The sequence below is a fragment of the Chiloscyllium plagiosum genome, chromosome 3, assembly GCF_004010195.1.
Source record: "Chiloscyllium plagiosum isolate BGI_BamShark_2017 chromosome 3, ASM401019v2, whole genome shotgun sequence".
NCBI lineage: Eukaryota > Metazoa > Chordata > Chondrichthyes > Orectolobiformes > Hemiscylliidae > Chiloscyllium > Chiloscyllium plagiosum.
Genome location: NC_057712.1, coordinates 107,272,136 through 107,293,223, shown reverse-complemented (window position 1 = coordinate 107,293,223; position 21,088 = coordinate 107,272,136).

Genomic DNA, 21,088 nt, shown 5'->3' with positions numbered 1-21,088 from the left:
CTGCAGATGCTGGAGATCAGACTCGAAGAGTGTGGTGCTGGAAAAGCACAGCCGGTCAGGCAGCATCTGAGAAGCAGGCAAACCAACGTTTCAGCATCAGCTCTTCATCAGGAATGAGGCTTGAGGGCCAAGAGGGCTGAGAGATATATGGGAGGGCGTTGGGACTGGGGAGAAGGTAGATGGGAATGCGATAGGTAGATGAAGGTGGGGGTAAAGGTGATAGGTCAGAGAAGAGGGTGGAGTGGATAGGTGGGAATGAAGATGGTCAGGCCAGTTCAAGAAGGCAGTGCCAAGTTGGAGGGTTGGAGTTAGGGTTGGGATAAGGTGGGGGAGTGGAAATGAGGAAACTGGAGAAACCCACATTGATCCTGTGTGGTTGGATGGTCTTAAGACGTTCTTCCTCCAGGCATTGGGTGGTTAGGGTTTGGCGATGGAGGAGGCCAAAGACTTGCATGTCCTGGTGGAGTGGGAGGGGAAGTTGAAGTGTTCTGCCACCAGGCGGTGAAGTTGTTTAGCGCATGTGTCCCAGAGATGTTCTCTGAAATGTTCTGCAAGTTGGCATCCTGTCTCCCCAGTGTAGAGGAGACCATATCGGGAGCAACAGACATAGTAGGTGATGTGTGTGGAAGTACAAGTAAATCTCAGTCAAATGAGGAAGGATCTTTTGGAATCTTGGTTGGAGGTAAGGAGGAGTTGTGGGCACAGGTTTTGCACTTCCTTCAGTGGCCAGGAGTGGTGGGTGGGCTGGTGGGGACATGGACCTAAGAGGGGAGTTGTGGAGGGAATGGTCTCTTCGGAATGTAGTTAGGGGTGGGGAGGGAAATATATCCCTGGTGGTGGCGGAGGATGATGTGATGTACCTGAAGGCTGGTGGGGTGGAAGGTGAGGACCAGGGTGTTCTGTCCTGATTGTGATTGGAGGGGTGGGTTCAAGGGCAGAGGTGCGGGAAGTGGTGGAGATGCACTGGAGGGCACCGTTGACCATGTGGGAGGGGACTTAGCAGAAGGAGGCCAGCTGGGATGTTGTATGGTGGAAATGGTCCTTCTGGGAGCAGATGCAGCAGAGGCGGAGAAGTTGGGAATAAGGGATAGCACGTTTACAGGAGGCAGGATGGGAGGAGGTGTAGTCCAGGTAGCTGTGGGAGTCGGTGGCTTTGTAGAAGATGTCCATGTTGAGTCAGTGCCAGAAATGGGGATGAGTGGTTCAGGAAGGGGAGGGAGGTGTCCGAGATGGTCCAGGTGAACTTGAGTTTGGGGTGAAAGGTGTTAGTGAAGTTGATGAACTGTTCAAACTCCTCGTGGGAGCACGAGGTGGCGCCAATACAGTCCAAATATACAACATCCACAGTATCACCCTCATCGACTGCATGGGTCAATCTGACAAAGAACGCATTGAAATTTGTCAGCCATGATCTGCCCTTCACAAGGTCATATTGACCACCTAGTATTAACTTGTTCTTCTCTAAGTGTATGTTTGCCTTATCCTGTATTACGACCTCCATCAGTTTTTGCACTATTGATGTCACACTGACAGGTCTGGAGTTTCCTGGGTTTTCTTTTGCCCCTTGCTTAAACAACAGTTTGCAGTCCTCCAGCACCACCACCCCTCCTCCATAACCTGGTGCTGTGTGATTTTCAACTTTGTCACCCCAATCCAACACCAGCACCTCCAAGTTAGGTTGAGAGAGCCTTGGAAAATTTCTGTCATAGGCTCTGTAATTTGATCCTTTACTTTCACAGCAATCAAGAATACATCCCATCCGGGCTTAGTGACTTCTCTACCTGGAGTCTTCCAGCCTTTGTAACATCACCACCGGTAAGTTCACAACTGAGCCAGTCATCATTCTGACTTGGAGTTATGTGGCCATTCCTTCAATGTTGCTGAGTCAAAATCCCTCAACTCAGTCTCTGTCCTAAGGACTGCAATGGTTCAAGGTGACATCTCCTCTTCCACCACCTCCTCTGAGACAATTAGAATTGGATAATAAATGCTGGCCCAGTATGAAGGGGTGAGGGTAGAAGTGTGGGAAATGGGTTTGACATGCCTCCAGGCTGACCAGTTGAACTATGGAGTTAAGGGGAAAGGAGGTCATGTGAGAGGTAGTCTGATGGAAAGTAACATCATCAGAGCACATACAACTGAAACAAAGAAACAGGGAAAACAGAATGGAATTCTTGCAGGAAGCAGAATGTGAGGAGAATTTACTCTCATTCTGCTAAATTCACTGCTGCGCTGATCAAATTTAACTCAAAGCTGCGTGATTTGATTACTATTAAGATATAGCTTAGCTCTCACATTTAAATTGCCCATAGACAAAACTCTGAGGCATCAACATTTGCAAATCTCTCGAGCAATCAGGTTACTTGGGTCCCAGAAAGATATTCAATACTTAAATTGCTCATTGTGCTTCATGTCAGAGATCTTGGTCTTGGCATGGTTTGCTTTCCAGTTGCACACAGAACTAAATGAAATTCACTTGGTAGCAACTCAAAAACTAATGCTGCATTTGCAGAAACTGAGCCCCTGCAGTTACAAGCTGATTAAACTCCAAATAATAAGTCATTTCAGAATTTTCACACACGAGAAAGTGATGGATTTGAACATTGGTAGAATTGGCACATTTCCCTGCTTCAATATTTATAATCTTATATACTTTGTTTAAATGCAGTATCAGCAGCCTTCATTGCAATCATATTCCTCCCACCAATTGTTTCAACTACCGAAACAGCTTTTCAGCAGTCTTTCTGGGATGATCGCTCTCATCTCTAACCTCCAGATTTCTGCACTTGCCCTGTCTCTGTCATATTTCCTACCTTGAACTAACTGATCAACTCCACTCCAGGAAATTCTCCTCTTAACGTTTCTTTCTTGTTTCTTTCAAACTTGAGACATGTTGCTCAATGTTCCATGCAGTGCTGAGCTGCATAGTGCACCAGTACAGTAGCAGTCTGAGAATGCCATTCTGAAACTGATTAATGTATCGATGAGGCTGAAGAACTACAGCAACTCACTCTATTCATTTTGGCAAAAAGAAAGCATGAAATGAGGTGAAATCGGTCTTTGTATCATTGTGTTGTTTTTGAATGCAGTGAAACCCTTAGATTCTAAGGTGTAAGGAAAAGGAAAGGTGTATACGCATGGTGAAGATGTATAATGTCTTTGGGCAGTATATAGGATTCAGAAATCATTATCATGCAATGCTGATTTACCACTCATACTGCCATAATCAACCTTCAGCCTCCATACACTATTGCTTACTCAAGCACAACATAAATATCATTATGCTAGTGAGATGGTGGCATATTGGTCATGTTGGTCAACAAGTAACCAAAGTTCCCTCAGAATATTTTTCCACTGTGTGAACCTCCAAGATACAATTTCATTCATGAATCTACCAGCACACTGTGCAGCTCAGGAGAAACATAAGTAACCCAAATGCTCAGGCTGATGTGGGTTAAAATTCCATGAAAGAACCTTAGTGGAATTTAAATTCAATTCATAAATTTGGAATACAAGGCTTATCTCAGTAATGATGACCAGGAAACCATTGTTAATTGTTGTAAATAAGGCATTTAGTTCATTCAAGTCCTTCTGAGAAAAAAAGTCACAGAATCACAGAAGTGATCTAGTACAGAATGGCCCATTATGTCCTCACCGGCTCTTTAAATGGATAACGCTAGCTACTGCCAAATTCTTGCATTTTCTCCATATCACTGCACATTATTTCTATCCAAATAATCATCCAATACCCTCTGGAATGCTACAAATGGAATCTTCTATCCTTACCTAGTCTGACAATAGTACAGGTCCAGGCCATATGGTAATATGTTTGACTCTGAGCTAACCTGGAAACACATGCAGTTCAAGGGGAATTATGGATGGATGGCATGGACTGGTTGGACCGAAGTGTCTGTTTCCACATTGTATGGCTCTATGACTCTATGACAGTAAATGTCTCCATCTCAAAAAGGAATTGAAAAATAGTGCTATTTAAAGGAATTGCCAATTAATCGCATGCTCGTTGCTCAGGTTTTCCTTTGGCAGTTCCTTTGCCTCTACAAATGATGTTTACTTTTTTAGTTAAAAGGTTCAAGATTTTACAGGGATACTTCTGGTAAGAGAGACACATTGGTGAAACTCTGCAATGAGTAGTGTAGTAGGTGCTGCCATCTGCATTAATAGTTGCTTACAGACCAGTCCTTCTGTCTGTTAACATTGAGCAAGACTGGAAGAGTGAGCAGAAAACATACAGAGCAGAACAGGCTATCTGAATAGGGAGGAGGAGAAGGTGAAGAGGAGCTCATATTAGGAAGTCATATTTACATGAGGAGTTTAGGGAGCACATTTCGTGTCTGATTTTCAGCACTAATTATTTATACAGCTATATTTCTGCCAATGGCTGCACTCACAATTTCAATATATGGCAGGGCAAGACCATATTGCCAATGGTTGTCAAAGTGAGTGTGACTATGAACATAAATGCATCTGATTCCCTTCAATGTTCTGCTGGTGGTATTACACTAGCTAGTATGCTTCCAATTAAACCTGTTGGACTATTAACTGGTGGTGTGTGATTTTTAACTGAGAGAAGGAGATAATGGCAACATTATGGTTTTCATGTATTGGAGGACTCCCCCGATGCAGGTTTCCACTGACTTTGTGCCTTATTCTGACTCTATTATGTACTTGAATCAAAGAGGATTTGACTTCCTGTACATGTCACTGCTATGTATCCATTGGCAGCATGTCATGTAGATCAGTGCTCCAATATGTTCATTTTTCTGTGGTCCATAGTTCTAGCTGTAGATAATACTTTAATACAAATCATTAGGTGTTACTGGGTGAAATAAACCATTAATTGAAATGAGACCAGCTCAAAATTTGGTTTACACTCACATACATGTGCTTTCTCTTGCTCTCTGCCTCAGTAAAACTTGGAATGCAATCCTGGACACCATCCTGATAAACAATCTGACTGCAACTTGATTGAACTTAGATTGTCTATTTCAGAAGAAAAAAACTAATTTTGGAAAACAGGTGAGTCAAACATCCTTCTGAAGGTAATTATGCATTGGGCCTTTCTTGACTTGAAATAAATCTTGAACTGAACCAACAGGCGAAACTAATGTATGAGACAGCAATTCATGTTTTGGAGAAACTGGGAGAAAACAAGGAAAGTCATCTCAAAGCTTACACAAAGAATCTCATTAAAACTCATTGGTGTCAAGCATTGAGATGACTAACATTGAATGTTGAGGAAGTGATTGTTAGTCAGGAACAGAAAATGTCTTAAAGAATCATGATGATCATGGTGTCAGCAGCAATGTGTGCTATGAAGACTGAATTGTTCTTATGCCATTTCCTTTCAATCCTTCACACAAACTAAAGCCAAGAATCTGTCCTGAATATGATCCATTGAATCATCTTCCAACCAGTATAACAAGGCAGAACAACAAGAAAGGTAAAGTACAACATAGGCGAGCAAGAGTTAAGAAATTAGAGCAAAAAATCGAGTTAAGCAGGCCAAGATAATAAAAATTGTGGAAAATGAAAGGAAGAAAATTATAACAATCATATCCAAGATATGCCTATTAATGCATGGAGAAAGTTTTTTAAAAAATAAAGAACTAGGGTCTGATTGATTCTATGATTAATTAAAATAGTATATCTGAAATTTTAAAGGCATTGAGTGGAATTCAAGATTTAGGTGTGTTAATATTCAATGATGAGATCAAAGTTATGCTTCAAGCTGTTCAGAATTAAGATAGTGTGTACAATTATTTCCAGCAGGTATCATGATAAAACATTCAGTTTGAGGCTAACTAGTATTATTAACCCTTCCAATCTCGCTGTTCTGTTATCTATATGATATTTCATGAGTAATTACCTTTGTTTACATTGGAACATTGCTAAGGGCCAACAGTGATTAGCTAAGGAATCACTGTTACTGTGCTCTGCCAACCTCAATATATTTGCCCCTTAACAGCCATTATAATCTATCCTTCCCTTTGACTTTATCTGTTGAGATTTGATTTTTTGCTTCTTCTGATTTTGCATATCATTTGGCTAAGCAGCACAGGTGGTTTACCAGCCGTCCTTAATAAATAAAACATGACTTTCATTGGTTACAGCAAAACATCTTGACTGTGACTGATCATTGTCAGGACCACTGCATAAGCCTTTTTTTGATGTACAGTCCAAATTCTTTTCAAATTACAAGTGCTAACTTGTAACTGCAGTCTGTGGACTGTGAACAGTTACAGATCAGTAATCCCATTTTACTGTCTGCTTAACATTGTTCGAATATATGTACGTGTATAAAAATATTTCAGTCTGTGTTTCTGTATGTTAGTCACTAATGCACATTTGAAAGGTTACACAATATATCTTTGTCAATATACACCTCTTAATCACCACTCTGACAAAACACATTTATTTCAATGACTGGAATCCAAGTAGAAATATCAACATGTATCAAGTTTGCTTTCAGACAGTTAACACAAGATCATTAAGATTATGTGTCACTTCTTTAGCAATCTGGCTTCACATGTCTAAAAATCACTTTCTGTCTTTATCAAGCATTATATTTCTATTTTGGTCACTTATTCTACATAGGAATTCCTTGAAGAATTCCCCCTATGGGTCTGATGTTAAAGCTGAGTAGAATCCTAAATGAAGGTAAAGGTATACGGTGTGTAGTGTACCATTGCAGATTCTCAGCAGAACTGAAAGATGGTAAACTGATTCACTGCCAGACCTCTACAATGCATCACATTTTGGACTATCTATTATTTGTGAAAGCTCGACACTGCGCAGACTGCAGTGCTTTTGGAATGTTGCGCACAGATTCCCACGTAGCACTTCACCAGTATATTGATGCTGCACATTATAAGTTCTTCCTTGGTGATGAGCTACTACTGCAGCATTAATATATTAATACTTAGAAGTGAATCACATTGCAAGCTGCACCATTGTGAAATGGTGGACATGTTCGTTGTGAGCAGAGATGTAAGTGGCATTGTATGTACACTGTCACATGTCTGGGAGATAGTGATTTATTGTATAAAACTTAACTGAGGTTTGAAAAATATTGATTATTTGCAATTTTCATACATCATCATATTTTGCATGTTTTAAGAAATTTGAATGAAATGCTCTGTGTTATGTGGAATAGCTTTCAATTCATGAGCCCATTCAGAATGATTTCACATAACTATTCATCTGCGGTATATGGACTCAACATAAGAAAACATCTTCTTCACGGTGTGTATTCTCCCTCTTTAATCCCCTGAAAGAAAATACTTCAAAGGTTTTTCCAGATCTTCAATGATAATGTGGCCTGGATATCTGTCCATTCTCACAATGTCACTGTTCAATTCTTGCTTCAACTTGTCTGTAGAAACTGGCTACTTCAGCAACACAGAATCTGTAGCATTCCATTGGCCATACCTCAGTCTATTTTGTTTTAATTACTGCTACCTTAACTCATATTTTGTCTTTAACCAGCAACACCAGAAAACAGATTATCTGGTTATTATTCCATTGCTTTTTGTTGGAATTTGTTCCATGCAAATTAGCAACTATGTTTCTAAAATGGTAACATTGAAATGATAATGCTGAAGTATTTCATTTACTGTTGAAAAATGTAGGACATCATGAGGTTGTGAAGAGTGCTTAGCAAATGTAAGTTTTTGTTTTATTTCCTTTTTTTAGTGCAATATTATATCCCAGTTTCTAACCAATATTTATTTAGTATTTTTTCCAGTTAATATGAATTACATCAACTGCTATTTCTGCAACTCTATTAAGTACAATCAATAGCATTAAGGGAGAAAATTAATTGTTTTATCTATAGTTTTGCATAAATCCTATTTGTTTTGGAGACTCCATTTCAGCAACTTACAAGGCAAAAGAATGAGATTAAGATTTCTTCTATGATTTAAGAAACTCAAAGTCCAGCCAAGAACCAGCCCTAGCTGGTACCCTAAATTGGCAGAACATATTTAAATTTTATAATAATTTTAATAATACTTCAGTTGGCAGTATATATAAGTGGGTGATGGTGAGGACTGCAGATGCTGGAGATCAGAGTCAGGATTAGAGTGGTGCTGCAAAAGCTGATGAAGGGCTTTTGCCCGAAATGTCGATTTTCCTGCTCCTCAGATGCTGCCTGACTGCTGTGCTTTTCCAGCACCACTCTAACCTTGAGTATATATAAGTGTCCATCTAATCAGTAGGATATGACATGGCATTTGAGCAGTGTTTGGCATTGAGGTGTGATCTATAAAAAGATACAGTTGTAAAACCTTCATGACTATCTTGATAGAAATAGCCCAACATTCAAAAATAAAGCAGTGTAAAACTTTAGTGATATGATGTTTACTGATGTTTGATGCAGAAGTAGCATGGACACAATTGTGATATCTAAATAGATGCCTGATGGTGAGGATCTCTATTGATTGCATTTAGTTCTGTTGTACTTGTTCAATGCAAATCCACACTCTAGACTTCATGCGGTTTTACACCAAGTTTTCTGCCTTTTTCCCCCTCTATCAGTGGTCAAAAGAAAGCATTTTCTGCTTTTGCACAGCTGGATGATTCCTTTCTTGAATATTTCATGAGGCGTTTGATGTTTGGTCCTTTATTATGAGCTCAAAATTCTTGACACCTGTACTCAAAGTCAAGGACTAAAATACCTAATTTTCTTTAGATAAATGGGCAACATGTTTGATTCTGTTCAGATTGATGACTCACTTACTAATGATACTGCAGTAACATACAGTGTAAAATGTACAATTCCAGAGATTGTGATTGCAATACTAGTGATGAAGAAATTCAGTCAATCATGACCAATCCACAATAATGATATGTTAACATTTCTCAGTCAGCTAATGACCTGCTAATGGGTATAAATCTTCATTAAACCAGCTGAGGAGTGTGCAGTTGTGTTATTACTGCCAGCTGAGTGTGCACTGATTTGCCAACGAGGTGAGACAAGTCCTGGTGAGCTTCTAAAGATTCATGAAAAAGCATTTTTGATGAGAAAGGATTATTTCAAGTGGCTACCGGAGGAAATATAAACTTGATTAATAGAGAGCAGTAGGGAACCAAGATTCAATGATGAACAAGTGACAAAAAATGTGCACAACCTAAAGAGGAGTACAAGGCAAAGAATAAATATCACTGTGAAGTAATAGGATGTATATGGGTATGAAAGTTCTATTTGTAAAAGATGTAGACAATGAGCCATTGTAACAGAATATATTAACAAAAGATATAAGTAAAAAGAACAACATATTTGGTCTATTCTTTCAAAGAATGTGGATTTTGATAGGAGGGCCAACATTTGCTGCTAACCCCTAAGTTCCCTCAAGAAGATGGGGCTTAACTACCTTCGTGAATCATTCTAATACATCGAGTGGAGTTATACTCACAGTACTGGAGGAAAGGGTACATTTTGATCCCATGACAGCAAAGGAATAGTGATAAATTTCCAAGTCAGGATGGTTTGGGACATAAATGATGTAGTGTATTCCTAAGCATCTGTTGCCCACTCCTTTCTAGGAGGTAGAATTCCTGCATTTGGAAAGTGCTTTTGAAGGAATCTTGACAAGTTGCCACAGTCCATCTTATATCTGGTACACACTGTTGCCTCTGTGTCAGTGCTGGAGAGTGAAAGTGGTAGATGGTGTGTCACTCAAGAGTACTGCTGTGTCCTGGATGGTGTCAAACCTCTTGGGTGTTGTCGGAAGAAGGCAGCCAGGCGAGCAGGGAGTATTCCCTCACACTCCTCACTTGTGCTTTGTAGAGAGTGGATAGAGAAAGAAGGTGAGTTACTTCCTGCAAAATCCCAGCCTCTGACATGTTTTTGAAGCCACAGTATTTGTATGACTCGTTCGATGGGCAATGGTCATGAAAACTAGAGATGTATTGTGATAAGAGAGACAAATGTGTTTGTGTTGTGCGATTACAAGGCGAGTTAAAAATTCTCTACTGCTCCAAGCTATCTTAACTGTTAAGCCTGCTTTCAGACAAGTGGCAGGATTGATTTGGGACCAACCCTTGAGAATCCATAAAGGTGGAGATCTAAGCTTTTGTTGTGGAACTCAGAGGAGCATTTCTCCTCACGTGGTCCTATGAGGCAAGGTGTTTTTTAAAAGAGCTCTCACTGTTTGAGCCTCTATTGACTCCCTGGAGCCTACAACTGGCAGAACAACTGCAGTAGCCTCTCCACCCAGACCATCCATTAAGCAAAGATGTAAGTCAGCTGGCTTTCCTCTGTCACTTGAAGTCCTGACCATCGCATTGTTTAAGGGAAAAACAAAGTTTAATTTCAAGGAATGGTCACACATATGAGGAAAGAACAAGACAGGAGGCAGATGCCTTATGAGATTTCAGACGAGAGCTGGATATATGTTTGTAAGGGATTAATTTAGAGGGCTATGAAGATAAGGGCTGGAGAATGGATTTGTAGGTAGCTCTTCCAGGAGCTGGTACAAACCCAACAGGTTGAATGGTTTTCATCAGGTAGCTGATGAAGGAGCAGCGCTCCGAAAGCTAGTGCTTCTAAATAAACCTGTTGGACCTGGTTTTGTGTGATTTTTAACTTTGTCCAGCCAAGTCCATTACCGGCACCTCCACATCAGGTCTATTCTACAGGTTACAGACACGTGAAGAGTTTGTTTCATGAAACTTTCTGGAAATCAGTGCATGTTCGTGGAGGATTAAGCTTGCTCTGAGCAGCCTCCAACCTAACCACAGCTCAGGGCATGATACCTGGGCACCCTACTTCACAGATATTGGCACATGACAATCCCTCATGCCTATCCTGGCATCAGTTCAAAGCACTGGCAGTGTTCACTGGAAGCCCAGGCTTGTACAGTAGGGCACACTGGCAACTAGCATTGAAAAGCTTCAGAGAGGGCACTGTGCAAAATCACAGGGACTCAACTCACAGATTTGGATCAGGCAGCATCTCAAGACTACACTTAGGTTTCACTCACTTAGCACCAGCCGAATACTCACTACAGCCCTACCTTGGTGTGACAATGAGCAGTCACAAAACCAGGAGGCTTGCCTCACTGGTCAGCAGCCCTTGGTCAAGGTGGTGTACATCCTGCAATTTGCTACATCAACATCACACCAGCTCCATGTGCCAGCAGCTTCTATGGCAAACACAGCATGGACAGCAAGTGGGCACCATGTCTTAGGGGAGTAGACCTCACTCAAGTCCATGGAGTCACTCATCAATCAAGGACTTCTGGCACTGTAAGTCAAGCCAGATTCCCATATTAGTTAGGGGCATGGTTCACAGTCAGACATCTGGTCTCAGTCAGAGGGTATGTACTGCTGATATCTGGGGAGTAGGTTAGGGTCAAACTTTGGGCTGTTCTTAAGGATGTGGCCTGTTATTTGGCACCAGTTAATGGTCAGGAGCAGTCTTGTCCAGAGCTGTCTAGTCTTTACGTCCAAAGGACAGGGCCCAGTCTGTCTGCTGGATCAATCCACAGAAACTAGAGGAAAGGTGTGAGGGGAAGGAGTGGAGCTGGGTGGAAAGGTGAAAGAGGACCATTGACATGGGACTGAGCCTCAGCAGGTACTCTCAGGGTGTTTGAGTGGGGGGAGGGGAGGGGTTGTTTCAGGATCTGTTCAGGGTGAAGTTCAGTAGTGAATGGATGCAACCAGATCTGCAAGCGGCGAGGGGTGGTGGCGGAAGCAGTTATGGTAAGGCATGCTGGGAAGGGGGTAATGTGGGACGGGGAGTTGTCCATGTTCAGGAGCACCCTGGTATAAAGTGGTGCGGGATGGGGGGGCATTGAATGACCATACCAGTTCAGTTCACCTCAGATACCAGGGGCTGGATGGATGAAGGCAGGTAGCTGTAGACGAATAACCACCATGCCTTCCGCTCCCTCATACATACAAACCTATTCTCTCACCGACAACGCAAGGCCACACTGCTTATCTGTATTGCACCCTGTTACCCCTCCAAGTCAGCATACTCTGCCCACAGTGTCCACTGGAGACCTGCCACTGGTCATTGACCAGTTGAGGCGCCTCACATACAGGTAAGAAATCAGATAATTCAAAACGTGAGCTTTCATCCACAGCCAGTTAAAATGAATGGAAACAAAATGAACAAAGGCTGTGGTTCACTCACACAATGTAAATGAAATGCTGGCATCATGACTAATGACAATTCCATAGTCGATGATGGACTGCAGCGTTCAGCTACCAGTTACTGGAACTGGGTGTCAGTCAGATCCTGTTTCACTTGTAGTGCCTGACGCAGCTGAGCTCTGTCATGGATGAGGACAGCTTCTTTCTCCTTAGCATTCCCATCTTCCTTCTCTTCAAACTTCTCCCTGTTCCTCAGCACCCAACACATCATCTCATTGTCTACATCTTCAGAAGCCCTATCATCTGATCCACCATGCAAAGCACCTGGTGAAGATGCCATGCCGGCTCAGTGACCAACTCTGTGTTCTGACCCCCCACACCACTTTTCCCATCCCAGACCCACATCAATCATTGAACTAAGCTTTGACTTCATTAGAGCCCTTCGTAAAACTTGCAAGTTAGCCGTTGAAGCAATTGTCTCCACCTCCCACAGCACCCTTTTAAGTTTTACAAGTGATGGCTGTTTTTGAGCAGCATTTGCTGCTTTTTAAATCACTGACGCTAACTTTTGCATCATTAAAATGCCAATGTCCCACTTGCAAACACCCCTTGGCATTGTGGAAATTGCTTTTACCAGCACTTGAAGCCTAACCATGTTCACTTGCTCCATCTCTGCATAGCAAATGGGTAAAGATGGTGGATCCTAGGAGAAAGGGAGGAATGCAGATGCTGGCGATCAGAGTCGAGAGTGTGGTGCTGGAAAAGCACAGCAGGTCAGGCAGCATCTGAGGAGCACGAGAATTGACGTTTCGGGCATCAACCCTTCATCAGGAATGAGATGGTGGATCCTGCCCATCAAACTGACACTGAGTCCGCCCACCCTGAGTGTTGTGCCTGCTGTTTTCCAGTTGCAGTTATCATGTAGAGAATGGCAGGGAATACCGCTCACAGTGTGCACCATCAGCATCAGTCTCCATCTGCTCTCAAGGTCACTTTTTACCTCTCAATATCCAAACAGCCATATTCACTCTCCCCCCCCACAACCCTGTGGAGACTCACCAAATTGACATTTGCCTCAAATGCTCCTCCCTGCCTCCTGAATCTTTAGATTAGGCATGGGATAGGGTAAATAGGCAAAGTCTTTTCCCTAAGGTGGGAAAGTCCAAAACTAGAAGGCATAAGTTTAAGGTGAGAGAGGAAATATTTAAAAAGGACCCTTTTTTCATGCAGGGGATGGTACGTGCATGGAACACACTGCCAGAAGAGCTGGAGGAGGCTGGTAAAATTACAGCATGGGATAGAATAGGAAGGGTCTAGAGGGAAATGTGCCAAATGATGGCAAATGGGACTAGGTCAAATTGGGTTGTCTTGTTGACCACACACCGACTCCCTGACTGCTTTTGATGGTTCCACAGGACTGGCCATTGCCCACTCCGGACGCTAGTCAGATAGATCCCCTGATTGTGATTGGGGCAACTAACCATGGCCAAACCCTTTGGTCTGTGTGCAGATTGTGATGATACTCGGACCCCAAAAGACAGCTACTTTCCCTTAACTGGACTGAGGACTGGCCAGCACCACTTTGCAACATGGCCATTTGGTTGAATACATGTTTGGTGTGTCTGACTGCACTGATAGTTGGCACATGCTGCAGGTGTTAGGTTGACGTCTCGGCAAGCCATACAGCGAGATGGTGGTCATGAGCAGATTGGCAGATATCGAATGCCAATGTTTGTGGACGAGGGATGTGTTTGGTCAGTTCCCATGGATTGTACTCTAAGACGCCGTTGTGCAGTGAGTAACACAAATGATCCTCGCAGCTTGTGGGAACAGAAGTTGCAAGGTATCCACTCTGACTTCCAGGATGTTGAGAATTCTCAGTGTCCAGCTTGTTCAGCCTGTTCAGAAAGATAAAAAGCTGCATTTTAATAAAGCAAGTTTGCAGTTAACAAAGTGATGAATGGGTAATAATTCCTCTCAATTGATAATTCACTGCTGATTCATGAGAACTCGCCTCAATGCTTAACATTTGCGTAAAAGATACATTGAGTTGCTTCTAATGTTGAGACAGGTCTCACTGGATTGCTCAAGTGATTCAATGACAAATTCGCCATAGTGTACCTGACACAGACCACTATTAGCTTTTGCCTTGTATCGCTGTGGTAGTCAACTGAGAAGCTGGAAAATATCAGAGCCAATACTCCCCTCATCCCTGATTGTAATAGTATAGACACCAAAAATAAGTCACTGCCCATCTGGTTGATCTCAAATAACTTTCAAGTGTGCCTACCTCAGGAATCTATTAAATTCCCCTTTTAATTGTCTCTGATGGTTGAATAATAGAAAAGCAGGAGGCTGAAAGGACACAGCAGGCCAGGCAGCATCAGGAGATGGAGAAGTCAATGTTTTGGGTTTCACCCTTCGTTGGGGGATGGGAAGGGAGGTTATTTGAAATTGGAGAACTCAATGTTCAGTCATCCAGGCTGTAGGCTGCCCAGACGGAAGATGAGGTGTTGTTCCTCCAATTTGTGACCTGAGTCACTGTGACAACGGAGGAGGCCAAGCAGGGTCATACCAGAAAGGGAATGGGAAGGGGAATAAAAATGGGCAGTAACTGGGAGGTCAGGTCGGCCTCTGTGTCCTGGCTGAGACGCTCGGTGAAACGTGCCCTGAGTTTACGTTTGGTCTCCCTGATGTAGAGAAAACCACATCAAGAGCACTAGATACAGTAAATTAGGTTGGAGGGGAGGCAGGTGAACCTCTGTCTCATCTGGAAGGACTGTTTGGCTGTTTGGGGCCCTGGATGGAGGTGACAGGTGATGGTGTGCTGGCAGGTTTTGCATCTTTTATGGTTGTGGGAAGCTTTGGATTGGAGAGGCTTGGTGCTGGATGAAGTTTCCATGTGGATAATGGTGATGGATGCGGCCAGAACCAGGGCTCGGACTTTGAGCAGTGAGCGAGTTCTCTGACTGGAGAAGAGAGGAGTAGAGTTTTGTAATCTTCCACATTTTTAATATCAGAAATGAAACTGAAAAACAGTTTGTTGCGGTGGTGGATTCTGTGCTGGATGTAGAAAAGTAGAAGTCCTCCACACAGTTCGGGAAAGGGAGGCCTTGAGCTGGGGGAGGGATAAGGAGAGAGAATGGAGGTGCCTTCGCATTGTCGAAAGGGTGGAGCGGAGAACCCAGAGAGACAATTGTTGGTGGAAGTGTTGGAGATATTGCAAGTTTCGAGCATCAAAGGCACATCCAAATTTGGAGGGTTTAAAATATACCTGAAGGCCTTGAAGAATGAGCTGGTTGTGAAGACAGCAGCTGAGGAATGTCACGTGGCTATAGTAATGAGTTTGTTTCTTCGTGTGGTCAAAGAGCTGGAGGGCTGAGGAGGTCACGGTGCTGTCGCAGTGAGAAAGGGACTCACTGCGTGCACATCTGAGGGAGACAGAAGGCATCTTCAAAGAGGGCATCCTTTGAAGAGACTTTGCAGTGGTACAAACTTAGTTAGAGTCAAAAAAACTGCAGATGCTGGAATCCAAAGTAGATAAACAGGAGGCTGGAAGAACATAGCAAGCCAGGCAGCATCAGGAAGTGGATGGTTGAGTGGCTTTTCTTATATTACTGTGCAGTTGAAGCCTTGGTCATCGTGGCTGCAGAGAATGGCCCCTTAAAGTACAACCCGGGCTTGGCTTACTTTGAAAAACAGGGTTAGCAGATAACATTTCTTAAGATAATGATGTCTTGACGACATCTTGTTGTCAGCATGTGGCCATTTACCTCAAGAACATCGATTATTGCCCATTCCTATTTTCCCTGCTACTCAAATGCTGAGCCTTCTTCACTGCAATCCATGGGCTATTTAATGTTTCCTGATAGGTTACTTCAGAATGGAGTCAAATATGTGCCAGTTACGTTTCCTTCTCCAGAGGGAATTAACAAACCAGGTGAGGGATGGTAAGGGACTACAGTAGAATTATAGAACTTTACATTACAGAAGAGACCATTTGGTCTATCATATCTGGACCAACTCCCAAAGAGCTACCGAGTTAGTCCCATTCTCGAGCTTTATCTCCGTAGCCCTCTAAATTCGTTGCTTTCAAATATATGTCCAGCTGTCTTTCGAAACTTCATGTGGAACCTACTTCCACCAATCTCATAGGCAGCACATTCCAAATCCTAACAACTCTCTGAGTGAAGAAATGTAATCTCATTCCTAGTAAGCGCTAAGTGAGCAAGCACTGAGAGAGCAAGCAGCCTGAAATGCACCCTGGTCCAGTCTATATCTGTTCGTTTGCCTGTCCATATCTGCCATGTATCCCTAGCAGCTTTTCAATGCCAATTACCAGTGTTCCCTGCCATACAAGACCATGCTTCCAGAGTGCATTACCAAGCCTTGGTTGCACTTCAAGGGGCCATTCTCTGCAGCCACGATGACCAAGACTTCAACTGCGCAGCAATGGTGGTTGTGAGGGGTTGGCAAATGCTGGATGCCAATGCCCATGGATGAGGAAATGTATATGTTGGTACAGTGGATTGTGCCCTTAGGCATCAGTATGGACACATATGAAAAACGTGTGTTCTGGATGGACGGAAAGACAAGGAAGACAGATCAGCAGCTCCTGTTCGCAGAGTTGCTGAGATTCTAGTACTCGTCAGAATACTGCTTCTTGATCTTTTTTCTCCAGAGGCAATCACTAGTTTACAAGATTCACAGGGTCAAAAAGTGTGGTGCTGGAAAAGCACAGCAAGTCACCAACATTCGAGGAGCAGGAGAGTTGACATTTCAGGCATAAACCCTTCATCAGCCACAAGGTGGCTGGTTCACTTATAAAAGGTCTCAAACTTATCAATTAAAAGTCATAGTTTACAACATGTGCTGATGGAAAGACAAACTGGTTTTCTTCTTGGCCTAAGTGACTTTTATTGCAGAGAACAGAAAGAGAGAGACCTCCCGAATTGGAAAAATCCTGCTAGCTTTTCTTTGTCTTGTTCACAGTCCCAAGCCTCTTAGCTACCGAGGAGCCAATCATATAGCTGTTGGCAAGCCGAAGTCCAGATCACTAGTTCACAAACCAATCAACTTCTGTTGCCAACCAGAGCTCCATATATACACAATGCTTTGGCTCCTGCTCAATTACAAACTACATTTCAATTACTACTCGAATGAGCAGTTGTGCAAATGATGCTTGCAGTGAGTATCTTGTTATTTGCTTTCAAAACATGCACTAATCATTGGTTTATAAAACGGTTCTTTTCTTAATTCACGCATAATTGAAAATACAGAAAAATAAAAAGTCACGGTCTTTATAAAGACATAAAAGATGGACTCGGTAGCTCTTGCATTGAGCTGGGCTTCACCTGCTTCTTGTCCAATTCTGCCACACATTGCACCATAGCCCATAGTGCTCATACCCCAATAGGATCACACCCAGTGACACTTCCTCTTTGAAACATTTCAGTGAAATGAAAGGCCTAGGAAATAAAATCAGATTGTGGAAGCTGAAAATCAGTAGATTATTTTTTTTAAATCACTATCATGACAATACTTTCCATTATTCCCATCCGTTTTCCTGTGACTGTCATAGCAATTGTTAAAAATTAACATGCATTTTTGATTTGCAGTTGTCTTTATTTTGTTTTGACTTTTGAGTGTTGATATTTGCAGTTCTAATGCAATGCATTATTCTCAAATCATATGGTTATTTCTTAGAGGTTCAATCAAACAATGCTATGCATTTGTTTCATTATATCCTTTTGGTGTAATAGCCATTAACAGAATGTGGTTCAGCACCAAAATAGCTTGCAGCTATTTTTCTCAACTTGTGTAATTCTAATTTATCCAGCTTTTAAATTTTGGGTAGATACGTTTTGGGTATCATATTAAATTTATGTTGTCCTGTACTGACAGATGGAATCTGTTAACCCTTCACTATGCACAACATGTGGACAACTTCGGTGAGTTTAAGGAACATGGGAACATAATGAAGCAAATTTCCATGCATCTGCATTTTCAATTTAACAATCAATATGAATTGCAGTTAGAAACATGGCCATCAGAGATTTATTTGCATAAAAACATGCTTGTTGCTGCCAGGCTACTTAAATATTGCTTTGTATGTCTTCAGTTGCAGATATAAAATGATGGGCAGAAATATGAGTTATTGCAGCCACCCACATCTATAATCTGTAAAACAGCATAATGTCAGTGAAAGTGATATTAAGTAAAAAATGTTAAACCAGTTTTTTTGAGTTTTGAGTCATGTTATTGTCACTGGACTAATATTCCAGAGCTGATCTGCAGAAGGGTAACTGAACTTGAAATGCTAACTCCGTTTTCTTTCTACAGATATCTGCAGAGCTATTCCAGCAATTCCTGTTTGTGTGAATGCTGCATATATGGCACCAACCATGTGCCCCACCTCATCCATGGACATTGACATCCAGCAGGGTTTTGTTTTATTTTACTAATCCAAAGTCCCAAGTTAATGTTCTTGGCACATGAGTTTGCACCCTACTATAATAATGGTAAAAATTTGAATTCAATAAAATGTGGAGTTAAAAACTAAACCCAATGACGACTGCATAAGTGCTGTTGATTGTTGTACATCCCATTGACATCCTTTATGGAATGGAACCTTCAGAAAAATGATTGACACTTAACTGTCTCTTGGGCAATTAGGAATGGGTAATAAAATGTTGGTCAGCTCAGTGACACCCACACCCCATGAAGGAATTAAAATACCTTGAACTTGAAACTGGCACAATCAGCTTGACACACCAGTTGTTACTCTATACCATCAGCTTGGATGGGATGGAAAGAGCCTCTGCCTCAAATCCCCCACTAAAACACTGGGGAAAGTGCACTATCTGGTGCTCACAATAACCTAACCCTTTCAGCAGGAAAGGATACATGGTTGGTTGCATGGGACTCCCTTCCTGCCTTTAAAAAACTGGTTTAATGCAGACAGATCCACAAACAACAGTCTAAAATTCTCACCCTGTATCCTTCAAGTATTAAGAACACCTGTCGTCCAAAAATAACTGCCTGGAATTTAAGTTGTCAAAATTTGAGGAGTCAAGTGTCCTCATTTTCTAAACTCTTGCATTCTTTTTCTTAATATTGATACATTTCAGGATGTGTGACATTTATAAGTTAAATTCCAACCCGCTACGAAAAATGTTATGTAGGATTCATCCCTCTACATGTGTATCACTTATTCCAAGATTGCACTGAACAGTTTTACTTTTTGTTACGGTAAATTCTTGAGATGAAGTGTAATAAAATGTCTGCTTGGCAATAATAAAAAAGAATCAAATGGCATAAACCTCCTCTTGTCGATTCCCTTCCCCCCCCAAGATGATTTCCAATCGCCCTAAATCTTTCAGCATTTAAAATGTGACATAAAACACATTCAGTTGCTGCAGAATTTTCACAGTCCACTAAATTTTACATTACTTTAATATCTGCAAATTAATACTGTCAAGAATATCCTGATTAGCAATGTCTGGCAGTAAAACAGCTGCATAATTCTTTGGTGAGCTTCATTGCTACTGAAGTTAACTAAAAAGAAAGACGAAGTCATTCTTTCACACTTTAGTTCACTGGAGCTTTAATCAGTCCTCAAAGTAGATAAGCTATTACCTTTGTAAAACAGGCAATTATAAATAATGGCTTTAGGGATTAGCCACTATTTTCCCTTAGAAAATTTGCTACACTTCCAATATAATTTACTTTTTAACTAACCGCATATAATCTGTCTTTCACATGAGTGCCATGAGAGAGTTTCATTAGTGATTGTATGTGGTAAACTGAGTGCCTGCCTCATCCTATGAGCTGTCCAGAAACTCCTCCAGTTGACTTGCATGACAGCAACTCACCAAGTCTTCAGCTACACCATTGAAATTTTGACCTCCACCACTTAGAAACCAAAGGGAAGCAGGGGAACGGGTTCCAGGTCTTGCTCCACTTCACACGCCGTCCTGACATGCAAATGGTCCTTCATTGCTAAAAGGAGACAAGGAGTCAAACCTTTTTGCCTTGCTCACATCAGGACAAGGACAGGCTTGAGAAATGGAACACCAATTTGTACAGTCCAGTCTGTCTGGCCTTTTCTCATAACACAACATGTTTCTGTTGCATCCCTATTCCAACAGTGGCCGAACCAATCATCAACATTTTCTCATACTGTATAAAGAAGTGTTCCTTTTTCCAAGACATTTCTTGTGTTCTAGGCCTGATGGGTGGAGGACAAAAGAAGTTTTGACTTCTGGTCTTCTTTTAGCAATGTATAAGCGCTGTGCCACTAAACAATAATTCCTCATTAATGTTGGGTCAAAATTCTGAAACTCTCTTCACAACAATACTATGGGTGCACTTAGAGTGCATGGACTACAGTGGTTCAAGGAAACAGCTCACTACCGCCTTCTCAAGGGAGATTGACAGTGGGTAATAAATATCCACATTGCCAACAGCATATACATTTCAAAAAAAGAAGATACAATTTGAGCACACATCACATTGCCTGTGAATAGTATTCAGAGGGATGTATGCCTTACTTATTAGCCCTTTACTAACGTTTTATTCCCACCAGACTTCCAACATCACCACCTGTCAAGGATATTATTAGATTTGCAGGAGATGCTAAGTCCTCCTCTTAAGACCTCCGAAGTGCCTCATGGTAGACTTGTGGGAAAGGTCATGGTATCAAAGGATGAGTAACAATGTGGATGCACAATTGTCTGAGTGATGGAGATTGGAGACTAATGGTCAACGTATATTCTTCCGGCTGTAGAAAGGTTTGTAAACAGGCCAATGAAATGCTTTGACACATTTCCTCATGTGAGTTCATGAGTTCTGGCATTCTACAATAAGATGCAAAGCTGCATTGTTCCATTGAATGGGATGCTGTTAAAATCCAGCAGAAACCTTAATAGCAGGTCTGTGAATTGACAGTAATCAGTTAAGATGTTGC